The sequence below is a fragment of the Pelodiscus sinensis genome, chromosome 7 (genome assembly GCF_049634645.1).
Source record: "Pelodiscus sinensis isolate JC-2024 chromosome 7, ASM4963464v1, whole genome shotgun sequence".
NCBI classification, from domain to species: domain Eukaryota; kingdom Metazoa; phylum Chordata; order Testudines; family Trionychidae; genus Pelodiscus; species Pelodiscus sinensis.
Genome location: NC_134717.1, coordinates 38430577 through 38442952, shown reverse-complemented (window position 1 = coordinate 38442952; position 12376 = coordinate 38430577). Strand labels below are relative to the sequence as shown.

Here is a 12376-nt window from a genome sequence, read left to right as displayed (position 1 = left end):
GCTCTCCTAAGATCTGTGGTGTACCTGCTGCAACAGCAGGCTCTTAAAAGCATAACCATCGCCTTGTACATAACACCTCCCTATTGTCTTTCAACAGATTTTCCTTTATGCTAAGAGATTAGGTTTTATGCTTAACAATCTCCAGTGAAGTCTGCTATTCACTTTTTGTTACAGTGAGTGCAGCAGCGAGCATGGTGCACTCCCCATCTCTGCCAGCAGTCCATCTAGCACAAATCTGCAGGCAAAACAATATACCGTGGATGGCATGTTTCAGGAGCAAATGCAATTCACACTCTTAGACAGGGAGCAATTAAGTGAGAGGAGGAAAATGCTGCAGCAAGAGATGCAAGCAAAGCATGAGGACAGGAAAACATGCAGGGAACTCGATGTGAAGAACCAGGAGAGAGTCCTGATGGTCATGACGTGCATGGTGGACTTCCAGAACATCCACATGCATGGGTACCTCCTACAGCCCTTGAGGACCCATGTTTCCTCAGTATAGAGTTCCATAGCTTCCACTCCCTAGTGCCCTAGAATGCAGGGAGATGAGGAGAGAGTCAAGGATGGCCTCAGATTCAATCTCCAGGAATTACTGTACAGGGGGACTGTAATATGCTGCTTTCCCTTCTTCTCTTCTGTTCCCCCCCCCCCCCCCGGCCTCCATGCCAGAGCTCCTGCCCGCAACTCCTTTTATGTCTCTGGCTCCCTATGTTTTCTTAAAGCTCATGAATTCTCAACAGTCTCTTTATTGTTCGTGCTGGGGAGAAAGGGAGTTACAGGGTTTACAAGCTAGAATGCTTAATGAAAAGAGCACTACGCTATGAGCAACGTGCATGACTGTCCTATCGCTGCATGGCCATTCGTCAAGGTATTTTTCAAAGCCTCTCTGATTGCCTGTGCCCCTCGCTGTGCTCTCCTTATTGCCCTGGTGTCTAGCTGCTCCAAATTACTGGCTAGGCGCTGTGCCATACAATTTCCCCCTTGCTTTCACAGATATTAGAGCACAGAACAGGCTGTCACAACAATGGGAATGTTGCTTTCACTGAGATCTAATCTAGTCAATAAAACCTTCCTTCCCTTTACAAGCATATTCTACCACAATGCTGCACTTGTTCAGCCTGTAGTTGAACTGCTCCTTACTGCAGTCCAGGCTGCCTGTGTGTGGCTTCATGAGCCACAGGAGCAAGGGGTAATCTAGGTTTTCAAGGATCACTATTGGCATTTCAATGTCTCCAAAGTAAATTTCCTGGTCTCGGAAGGAAGTTCCAACTTGCAACTTTCTGAAGAGACAGGAATTCCCAGAGATGTGCCCTTTCTGACTATCCCACGCTGATGTCAGTGAAACAGTTCCTGTGATCCACCAGCAACTACAGCATCTTTGAGAAGTACCACCTTGAGATTTATGTACTCTTTGGCAAACTGGTTGGGTGCTATGGTGGGTCAACACACATCACTAACTTGGCAAGGGAACCCCATCACACTAATGCCATCTATGTCTTCCACATTTCCTAGAGTCATTACTGCTTGTAGCAGAAGGGAATTGATACTACTTGGGTCACAACAGCCCCACTGCAGATTTCCTCATTCAAATTGATTCCCAACTTGACTGGTAGCTATTGGCTATTGCAAGCTTCCACAAGGCTATTGCAACTCACTTTTCAACTGTCAGAGCAAGTCTCCTTCTGGTATTGCTGTGCTTTGGGGCAGGGGTAAGCAATTTGCAAAATTCCATGGAAATGGTCTTATACATGCAAAAGTTTTGAAGCCACTGCTGATTATCCCATAGCTGCATAACTATGCAGTCCTGACAGTCTCTGCTTATCTTAATACACCAGAACCAGCATTCCACTGTGCCAAGAGGATCCAATGCTGGCGGCATTTCCCAGTCACTCAACTCAAATGCTTCAAGGATGAGTGCGTTCATGGCCTCCCAAGATTTTTCATTGTTCTTGGATATACTCCGACATAAGGCTCATGATGGTTAATGTGATTATCATAGTACTTTGCTGCTGAACGGGTTCTATGCCCACCTGCTATGCCATCTGCATGGATAATCGGGGGGAAAGGCTCAAACAGACTGTTTGACACTGCTTTCAAGCAGTGGGGGAGGGATAAGATGTGTGCAGTATGGGCTGTTGATGACATGTACCTAGAGCCAGCCACTGCACACTTTTGCTCCCAGCATGCACTGGGAAAAAACCTTAATAAATTCAACTTATCTTGTATTGTAGATAAGGCTTGAGATACTGTACTTGGGTAAGGGAATATACTCCCTCTTCTGTACTTTCTATCACCATGCCACTTCATGCTCCTTAAGTAATATGTGTACTTTCCCTTTCATTAACGTTCTTGTGTGTGGAAGTGTTTTCTACTAGATTGTTCTGAATTTGTTTCTGCTTAACTTCAGAGCTGGCATTAATGGCTACATTGAGACGCCGCCTTGAAAATACATTGGCAAGTCCTATATAATATGCAAGGCAGAACACTGTTTAATTGGGGGCTCTTGATGCCATCGTTCCTGGTCTCTTGAAACATGCCCACCTACTGTTCTAGGTTACTTTTAAATGCTATTTAAAAAACCTTAAATAAATGTAAATAATGGCTCTGGGTAGCTGCTCCTCCTGCTGGCACTGACTGTTCTTATTGAAATTATATCCCTTTTCCCTTGGAAGGAAGGAAGTGAATAGGCCCCAGGCAAGATTTAGCATTTTAAAGCTATGTCTAAAAGCAGTTTAGATCAGTTGGCAAAGGCTATAGGAAAGCAGGAGCAAGGCTGGAAGTGGGGGTTGGGACGAAGAGTGAACAAACTAGAGCATGACAAATATTAGCAAGGAGGGTAGTTGAAAAGAGAGAATGCTGAGAGCTGGCAGAGAGAGCTGAGAGGGAATCAATGACCAACATCATTTAGGAAGAAGCACAAGGAGGGGAGGCAGAAATAAGTGAAGAAGGGGTAGAGCAGGAAAGAGAAGAAAGGAAAGAAAAAGGGGGAGAAATTAGGAGGGTAATTAGACAAAAGGTGTCAGATGAAGGTGGTTTAAGGGAAAGTAAGATCTGTTTTTTGTTAAGTCTCATTTTTCTTTTAAGCCTGCCTGAGCAGCATGTGTGATAAAACAATACATCATTCACAGAGAAATGTGACAAGCTTTTAGAGAGGCATGAATCTCCTCTCCTATAGTGAGCATAGAATGCCTGTGAAGGCCATAAAAAAAAGTGAGACTTCTTTACTATCATACTGAAAAAAGTCATTATTTGCCCAGAATAATTTAACTTTTCTTTCGTAATCATCAAGCAAGCCATTTGCTTCAGGTAGTTTTCTGACAGGAATTGCATGAAAATGAGGTCCTACTCATGATCAGGGAATGCTTAGTGTGAAGTGTGTATACAAGGTATTTGTACAGGTATCTTTTAGCAGCAAGTCTTGAACTTGTACCTCTAAATTCCTTCCTTTTTTGAAAAGACTGCTGCACCTAATAAGACCTTCAGAACATTGCAGAAGGAGAAAGCTGTGACATTTAGGGAAATGATTTTGAATACTCGAGTTGATTTTTGTGCAAGTTTTAAAAATAGGTCTATGTATTAATAAATATGACTTCCCTAATGATAGGTAGCACGAGGAATAGGAGGCAGAATTTAGCCTGTATCTTGTAAACATGCATTCAGTCAGGTACAAAATATTCAGCTCTCTATTCCAGAGGATATTTTATATTCTACATTTGTTTCTTCTATCCAGTGACATCCTGAACACCAAAGGGGAAAATGAGTGTCCTTGTTTGTCCTCTTAGGCATCTGATTCTGAAGCCTCACATTTAAAATACCAGACTTAATCTTTCCCTGTAAAGTCGGAGAGTGTTGAACGTGTGAGCACAGATTTTAAAAGGGCTGATAAGGACAAGTGGAGTAAGGGAAACCCATCTTGCATTGCTCAGTGTTCTGCAGAATGACTGCCAAGCTACTCTTGCTTAGTAACCAGGGCATAGACAAAGAGGGGAATGTGCAACTAAGTGCCTCATCAAAAGGAGGAGGGTTGTCTTTGCTCTTCTCAACCCCCCCCCCCTTTTTTTAAGGCCCACATGCTTGTATAAGGGCCCAGGAATTCAGGCCGCTCAAAACTTAGACCTACAGAGATGTATTCCTAACCTAATTTATTTTGGTGTATCCTGTGTATCCTGCACAAGAATGCCCTTGAGTTGGAGCCTTATACACTGGTTGTACAGAGAACAAGATCTGGTACAGCGCTAGATGGAGATTGCTGAAAACAGGAGACCAAACTTTTGAGTTGTGCTATACTGCATCAAGCCATGACAATGCAATAGGATATGCAAAAAGTATTGCCAGAAAAACTGAAGGAAACTGAAAGTGCTATTGTATTTATGCTATTTAAAGGTTGGGACTGGTTAATTGAGTGAGTAAGAATCAAAAGTCACCGCACTTTATCTGAAACTTGCATTCATTTTTAGAACCAAACTTGCTTTGTAGTTCTGACATTCACAAGAGTGCTTTCTGCATACCAATTTATTCTTCTGGTTTTTCTGCTGGCAGTGGCAGAGAAGTTGTCACTCAGGAGAAATATTATTCATAGAAAATTTCAACTTGCAGCCCCCTTTGGTAACTGTAAGATGCTTGCATAGTTCAGATGAGCTTAAGGTGAACCTGAATTTATAGATGATCAAATTCCATATCCTGAACCCTGGGAGAAATGGCCCTTACTATCACAAACCATGTGAAACCAGGGAGAACCATCAGACATTCTTTTAAAACAGTCTGAGAGATGAAATATTGCCTCACCTCCTCCCAAATCCACACTCCTCATTCAGGAGGGCACCACTCTGCTGTCAGGAGGGCACCTGATTGCCAAAACACCACTGCCACTTGAGCTTAAAAAAAAGGGATAGCCAGGGCTGTCCTTGAATTTTATAGGGCCCTATGCAGTACTAATAAACAGGTGCCCCTATGCCTGATGGCAGCTGGGAGGGGGAGACAATTTTTTAGAGAGGTGGCTTTATAATGTTAAGCAACACACTAATGAAATGTTTTTAAAGCAAATTTTAAACTAGGGTCCTGTGACTACTTAGAGACTAATAACAATATATATATATAGTATCATGAGCTTTCGTGGGCAAAACCCACTTCCTCAGATGAGCTTAAGCAGGGGTGGGCAAAAGGGCCTCCACGGGCTGGATCCAGCCTGCCAAGCAGGTGGATCAGGCCTGTGGAGACCCTGTTGTTCCCCTGCCCCCAAGCCAGTTAGGACCTGGGGGGTGGGGAGCATGCAAAGCCTCTTCCCATCCTGCCAGAAGCACGTGGCGCTTTAAAGCACTGCGCGCTGCTTGCAGGACGGGGAGGAGAGCGGAGGAAGCTTCACACACTCCCTCTCCTCCAGGCCAATCAGGGTCTGGGGGTGAGGGAGCTGTGTGAAGTTTTCTTCACCCTGCCCCGGCCCTCTGAGGAGCCCATGGCACTTCAAAGTGCTACGTGCTCCTCGCAAGGCGGGAGGGGGCTTCCCACACTCCGTAGGCACTCATTGGCCTGGGGATGGGAGAGGGTGCCAAGCCTCTTCCAGGGCATGGGTGCCTAGTGGGAAGGGGGGGCAAAGAGTCTCTTCTACCCTCAAACCAATCATGGTCTGAGGGTGGGGTAGCTCTGCCTCTTTCCGTTTAGGCTCCACCCTTTCTGAGGTGGCCCGAGGCTACTTCAAAAATTTTTGAAGTGATTCCTGGGCAAAAATTATTGCCCACCCTTGGCTTAAAGGGAACTGTAGATTAACACAGTAAATTCAGAAACTGACTATACATCTGGGGCTGGCAAATGCCTGTTAAATGGCTTCATTACTGCTTGAATGGCTCTTTCACAGGTTTGATGTACTGCCACTAGCCTGGCAAGCTTTTCACTTTAAGTTAACTAAAGCCTCCTCAGAGGAAGCAGAACCACGGAACAGGGAGAGGAAGAGATGGGTGAGTTGACATTAAGACCCAGTGGTGCCCCAACATTCCCCTATGCCACTGCATATTCTGTGTATGGATAAGGATGGCTTTGGAGGGAGCTCTTTTAGGGTCCGTCTACACTGCACCCTAAACTTGAAATAGGATGTGCAATTTGCATATTGCAAATTGCGTATCTTATTTTGATTTTATTTCAAAATAGCTTATTTTGAAATTTGGCACTTCTGCACAGTGCCAAATTTTGAAATAGTGCTATTTTGAACCATTCATTATCCCTTGTGCAATGAGGTTTGCTGATACGGAGAAATAGAACACTTGTTATTTTGAAAAATATTTTGAAATAACGGATAGCTTGTTTGGACGCAGTATCCTAAAATAGTTGTGCAGTGTAGACATACCCTTAACTAGCAACATCGGTCTGCTGTTGTGCTCCTCCTTGTAAACTAGGTGGCATTAATGGAGGATTTGGCAAGCATGTTATATATATTCAGACAAAATACCCATGGATTTCAGTGCAAGTCGAGGCCCAATAAGAAGAGAAGGCCTGAGGTTGAAGGCTATACTTCATTTCTCACATGTATGGACTTATTGCACTCAAATATTTATGACTAAGAATTATTTACATGGGCATTATAAGATCGGGCCCAGACTAAAAGTTTCAGGATTGGGTCAACTATGGTGAAATTTTCAGAGAGCTTTGCACGTTGCTCTAGCTTTATCACTATTTGAATTCTAATTATATTGCTCCACTTCTCAGTAACTTTGTAATCTTTTTTTAATACTGCAGTGACCATGGCTGAGAATATTTAAAATAAAGGCTTATCATAATATTTTACAATCTCATTAAAACTTTTTTGCATGTCTAGTCTACAATTTCTTCTTTAATGTATACCTATTTTCTTTCTCTTGCTACACTTACTGAATTTAGAGACAAGTTCACTTCATAAAGTGTCTGCTACAGTTAGTGGTTTTGCATTTGTTTTATAATTTCATAAGTCTTGTAATATGTATGTAATTAGGTTCACTGCTTATTTGATGCTCAACCAAAACAAAAATTCACTGCTGGAGCTTACTTTTTTTTAATGAAAAGACAGGTAGAGCGCTACTAATCCTTTAAGTTACTACTTTCAGTTCATCTCCCTCACATAAAATATTTGGAGTTATCCTGACATGATTTAAAATCAGTTCTTTCTTCACTCATGTCTGGTCCAAGAGTATTCTGATGCCATTTGAAACTGCACCAAAGACTTTTTGAAAGTCAAAATGAATTTAAATATACAAACAACAATGCTTGTTGTGCTATTGAATAGTTAATAAATCATTACTATTCAGTGTTGAGAAGAAGCCATACTGTGTATGATTTTAAAAAAAGAGTGCTGAAATCACCATTTAAAAAAAATCGAGAGAGCTAATTAAAAAGAGTTTGGGGAACTTTTGAAGAGTCAAAGTTCATTGTTTATCTCAATGTGACACATGACCGAGCAGGTTCCTACAATATCTTGGGAGCTAGAGGTGTTAGAATGAGGGAGGTGGCGGCAGAGGCCAGGGCTCAATTACTCTTTTTACTGGCTGTAAGGGGGTAATTTACTGGCTGTAAGTGTTAATGGGGGGAATGGAGAGGAGCAAGCAGGGGATAGGGTTGTGGGGGAAGGGTGTGGGAGAGTGCCGTGGTTCAGACACTAACGGTCGCCATGCACTTTGAGGTAGCTTTCACTGCTCTTGTTTGGGAGACCATACTGTGTTAAGTACATGAATAGTTTCAGCATCTTCGTGGGTCAAAGACTGTGCACACTTCACAGAGGAAGTGTATCACAGCTCTTTCAGGAAGTGAAGAGTAGGGGGTTAAGACGTTTCCCAGGTGCAGTCTGGAGTGAGGAACAGCTGTATCCCTCAATTCTCCAACTGAGGGTGCATTTTACATTGCTTTGCTGTGCAAACTACCACTCCTGGTCTGCGCATATCCGGCAAGTTGGTTACTCCCAGTTGTACTGTGTGAGTGCTGTAGCCAGACACTCTAGAAGCCACATTAGCAAATTCCAAGTACCAGTCTTCCCCAGGAATGAGCCTCTTAGACTGCACAGCTCTATCCTGAATAACACAAACTCACAGAAAGTCCGTCATTTAAATTAAACCGAAAATGATAATGTACAGATCCTATTGTGCAAAATGTATTTCCCAGGGATGGCGACTGCACAGGGCCCAGCAAAGTCTAAGTGGAGGAGGCTTGGCTTGAGGTCTCCCCAGAAGAGGCAAGGCCTTGAGTGAAAGGGACAGGGCTAACCTCCTCCACCCAGCCACCAGGACAGCACTGTGCAGGGCTTTGGCAGCAATTTAAAGGGAGTGGGGCTCTGGTGGCAGTGGCAGCTGCTGCTCCTGCAGTAGCAGCAGTAGTGGCCCAAAGCCCCAAGCCCTTTTAAATCACTAGGCCCTGGGATAGCTGGAGCCCCCCTTTGTCAGCAACCCTGGGATAGTCCTGGACACTGCAGTCCATGCAACACTGGTTTACATAAAACAATCAAACAAATGTATTAAGTACAAAAAGATTTTAAATTTAATACAAGTAATCAGACATAAGCTACAATTGGTTACAAGAAAATAAAAGTAAAACCCAACTAATACCTAAATTAAGCTAAGTGAATGCGAAGCAAAGGAGTCTTTCACTGCATATTCCAGCAGTCTTACTGGCTGAATTCCTCTGAGGCAAGATCCCGGCCCACTCCAATGATCCTTCCTTTTAATTCAGATGATGTCAATGTGATGAGTAGAGATTAGGGAGAGATGCTTTGGGATGTTTGCTTTCTTCTTATGTGATTTTTTTTTCCCCCTCCTCTTTGAGAATCCTCTCCAGATGAGGTTCAGGAGAAAGTCTGTGTGGATGGGAATCTCTAGCTGTTTTTGTGAAGATGTAGATTTTCACCAACATCCTTTTTCCTGCCAAAGAATGGTCACTTACTCAGGTGATGGTCCATTTGATTGTGTTGCCATCTGGCTGGGGTACCAGCTAGTCTTTAGTTTCTGAAGAGCTGGTTTGTGACTGCTCTCCAGATCTGGAATATATATTTGGTAACATCATATAGTAAAGTCTTATGTTGGCACAGGAAGATTATCAGTAAGTTGTTTCCAAATGATACCTTACAAAGCATACCTAGTTCAAGATATGTCATAGCCGTATAAAATGGGTGACCACAAGGACAGATTGTCACAGGGATAGTCAAGGTAAATCACTCAGCTTAGATCATCTCCAGAGAGGTAACACATATTCTGGTTCAACTTGTATTCTTCATGGATCAATAACTGGAGAAAGGACTTGTAGCTAATGACCCAACCTGAACTGAGAGAGGTCCTTTGCTGTGGTCTAGACCATAGGTGTGTGCAGCATATTTCATTAGAGTGTGCACCCAGATAATTTTATTTTTTATTTTTTTAAAGGCAAACATTTATTGAACACTCAATCATAAAGGACATTATTTTTATTCATCAAACAAACTAAAGAAACTAAAACTTAACTAAACCTTTTTTTTAAATTAACAACTAAATTTTACTTTAAATACAAACTTAAGTATGGGCATTGTACTTCTTAGTTTGTTTTTTACATGTGCAATTCGGCACTTATTACATAATACAGCAATCCATACTTTAAAACTAAAGGAGTGTATCATGTGATTAAATTAAAACACAAAGCCACTTTTTTTTTTTAGACATCATAGGGTTACCAGGCAGTCTTTAAAAACAAAAATACAGGACACACTTCATGGGGGGGGGGGACCGGACAGGAAGGGAGCGGAGCTGGCTGGGGGGAGGGGCAGAGAGCAGAGCTGGCCTGGGGGGGGGGAGGGTCGGGGGAAGGTCTGGGGAGATCGGGGGGGCGGCTGATGGGAAGCAGAGCTGGTTGGTGGGGGTCGGGGGTCGGGTGGGGCTTGCCAGGGGAGATCGGGGGGGGGCGGCCAGCGGGAGTGGGCCTGGGTGGGGGAACTCAGGAGGAGCAGGGGAGAACTCGCTGCCGGAAGCAGTGCTGGCGGGGGATGCGGCGGGGCTGGCCAGGTAAGATCAGGAGAAGTGGGGGAGAACCAACCGGCCATCCAGGAGGTAGTGGGGGGGGAGGGGAAGGAGTGTATCAGCTAGTGGGGAACGGGACTGACCCAGGCAGTGCAGATCCCAGGGCGCTACCGTCCCCTGCACGGTCCAGGAGAAGAGTGAGTCAGTCCGGCTGAGGCTCTACCACACACTTGCCCAGTGCGCAGAAGCACGGACCGGGCTGCCCCTCCTCATCAGACACAACCAGGGCTCCCAGCGCTGATTGCGCCCCACCTCTCAGCCACTCCCCCAGCTAGGCTTCTGGGTGCCCAGTTGGAAAACCAGAAATTACCAGACATATTTTCTGGATTTTTTTTTTTTTTACCGGACAGAGCCCCAAAGAAACAGACTTTCTGGTAGAAAACGAGACACCTGGCAACCCTAAGACATTAGGGTGTGCCTGGGCACACCCGGCACACCCCATACGCACACCTGTGGTCTACACCTAAAATGGATGAAGATGTAGTGATGGGGAAAACTCAGCTATGCTTTTTAAGGACTAAAACATACCAGTGTTATAGGTTGAAGATGCTAGGGATCTCCTGTTGTTTTAATGTTTTCTCTGTCAAACTTTTACCTTAAGAAAAGATGTGCCTGTTTAAACAGAACTGAGTGGTAAATTATACTTGCAGGCTTTCACTGGTAAATTATGACTTGCGCTGGCCATTGCTTTTCTTTTCTTTCCAAAAGCTGCTCTTTAGGTGCACTGGCTTGCTAGGATGTCACAGTGTAAGAGAGAGATACTTACACAGACTTAAAAATCCCATGTCAGGAGTGAGTGAGATACAGGGATGGCTTAGGAACTAGAAGCCCAAAGTCGGTACCATTGATGGACTATAGAGGGGAATACTGGTGTAGATGCCCTGAAACTGACATTCCATACGTCTTAATTTAAAAACAAGCAATCAGCTGCAAACAAAATAAAAGTATTGCTGATGCTTTTTCTCCATTACTGTATATTAGAAATGAAGGTCAGTACTTGTTTACATAACACGTATGCCATTCATAGCACATTAAGAGGAAGGAGCATAGCATTTTTATCTGTAATGAACTGAGAAGGTTCATTAACCTCAAAATATTGCTACAGTGAGTTATGCATTATAAATGGAATTTATACTTACAGTACAATACATTTATCCTTTGCCATGTTTTAAACCATATGCTCATTGTACAGAAAACCAAAGTAAACAAGTAATGGTACTAACAATTAACTTTACAGAAGAGTAAGTCAATTTCATTACTCTGTCTCCACTGAACATAGGTCCTTTTTATAAAGAAGTTTATACATAGCGGCATAGAAAGTGACATTTTCTGGTAGAAGGCAGTCACAATTAGTGTAAAATATTGTGGGAGGTAAGACTTTCTGAAACAGTTGTCAGCTAAACAGGATTGGTCCAGATGTAACACCTCACCCCCATCATCTACCACTGACTCCAACTGTACAGAGCCTCACAATGAGAATCCCCAAAAATGCAAACTGGAATGTAAATAAAAACATTCTGATAACATGCCAAGCTCGACCATCATTCTGCAAATGGTTAGAGCAGGGATTCTCAATCTTCGTGGTCTCAGGATCCATTTGCAAATGTTTATGACCTGTTGCAATGCAGTAAGTATTTATGTAGCTAATACAATATTCCTATTTTGTTAGCTGCATCAGTGTAATTGTTTTATTGGTAAAACACACTTGTGCCACTTTATAAATAAAAGTTAATAAACTGGTACCTTTCATCAGTGTTTGCGAGCATGGGAGGGGGTTCACTTGAAAATATATTTACCATAAAATCATCTCCTCCTTGTTTTCATCATTTAATTGTACTTTGCCCTCATGCACTTAACTGCCCCTCCCCTCCCTCCAATGTCTTTCACTCCTACTTCCCTACTCTAGTAATTGGCTGTGCTTTGCAGTTGCTTGCTGTGGCATAATATCTTGCCACTTTGAAGTATCTCTACCTCTCTGCTGCTGGGGAAACTCAGACATTGGGCAGATACTCAAGCTGCTCTGGTATATAAAATAAATTGTCCGTCCATGTATATTTGTTCTGGCACATAAAATAAATTGTCTGCAGCACAGCATATTTCAAGTAGCACATCCATCGGTATATGGTACTGTGGATCTGAGATTAGAATCCATCTCTAAAATGAAAAGCGATGTGCCAAATGGACAGAAACAGTGAGCTGCCTCTTATGAGACCACGGCCAACTTTTGGATTTCAATGTAATAGCTAGTCAGCATATTGAGTATCTTCTACAGCACTGCAAGAAAAAATTACTATGTGTAAGTGGTTGTAACTAGAGAGGTGTGTGTGTGTGTGTATACACATTTAGGCCTCAATTAGCAAAGCATATAAGAATGTCCTTTC

General features: G+C 43.1%; 1 protein-coding gene and 1 long non-coding RNA gene across 16 annotated transcripts in view; one reads left to right on the top strand and one right to left on the bottom strand.

Moving 5' to 3' along the window:
- The window catches only part of B3GALT1 (beta-1,3-galactosyltransferase 1), a 364445-nt gene that overhangs the window by 115221 nt on the left and 236848 nt on the right, over positions 1-12376 (bottom strand). The window contains exon 3 of one of the 15 annotated variants that reach the window (XM_014579858.3): positions 8559-8986. The exons of the other annotated variants lie outside the window; for them this stretch is intronic. The gene's annotated coding sequence lies outside the window, so the exon portion shown is untranslated. The remainder of the gene's footprint in view (positions 1-8558; positions 8987-12376) is intronic. 15 annotated transcript variants of the gene reach the window in all.
- Positions 1-12376, top strand: part of LOC142830184 (uncharacterized) — a 98212-nt gene that overhangs the window by 68517 nt on the left and 17319 nt on the right. The window lies entirely within an intron of this gene.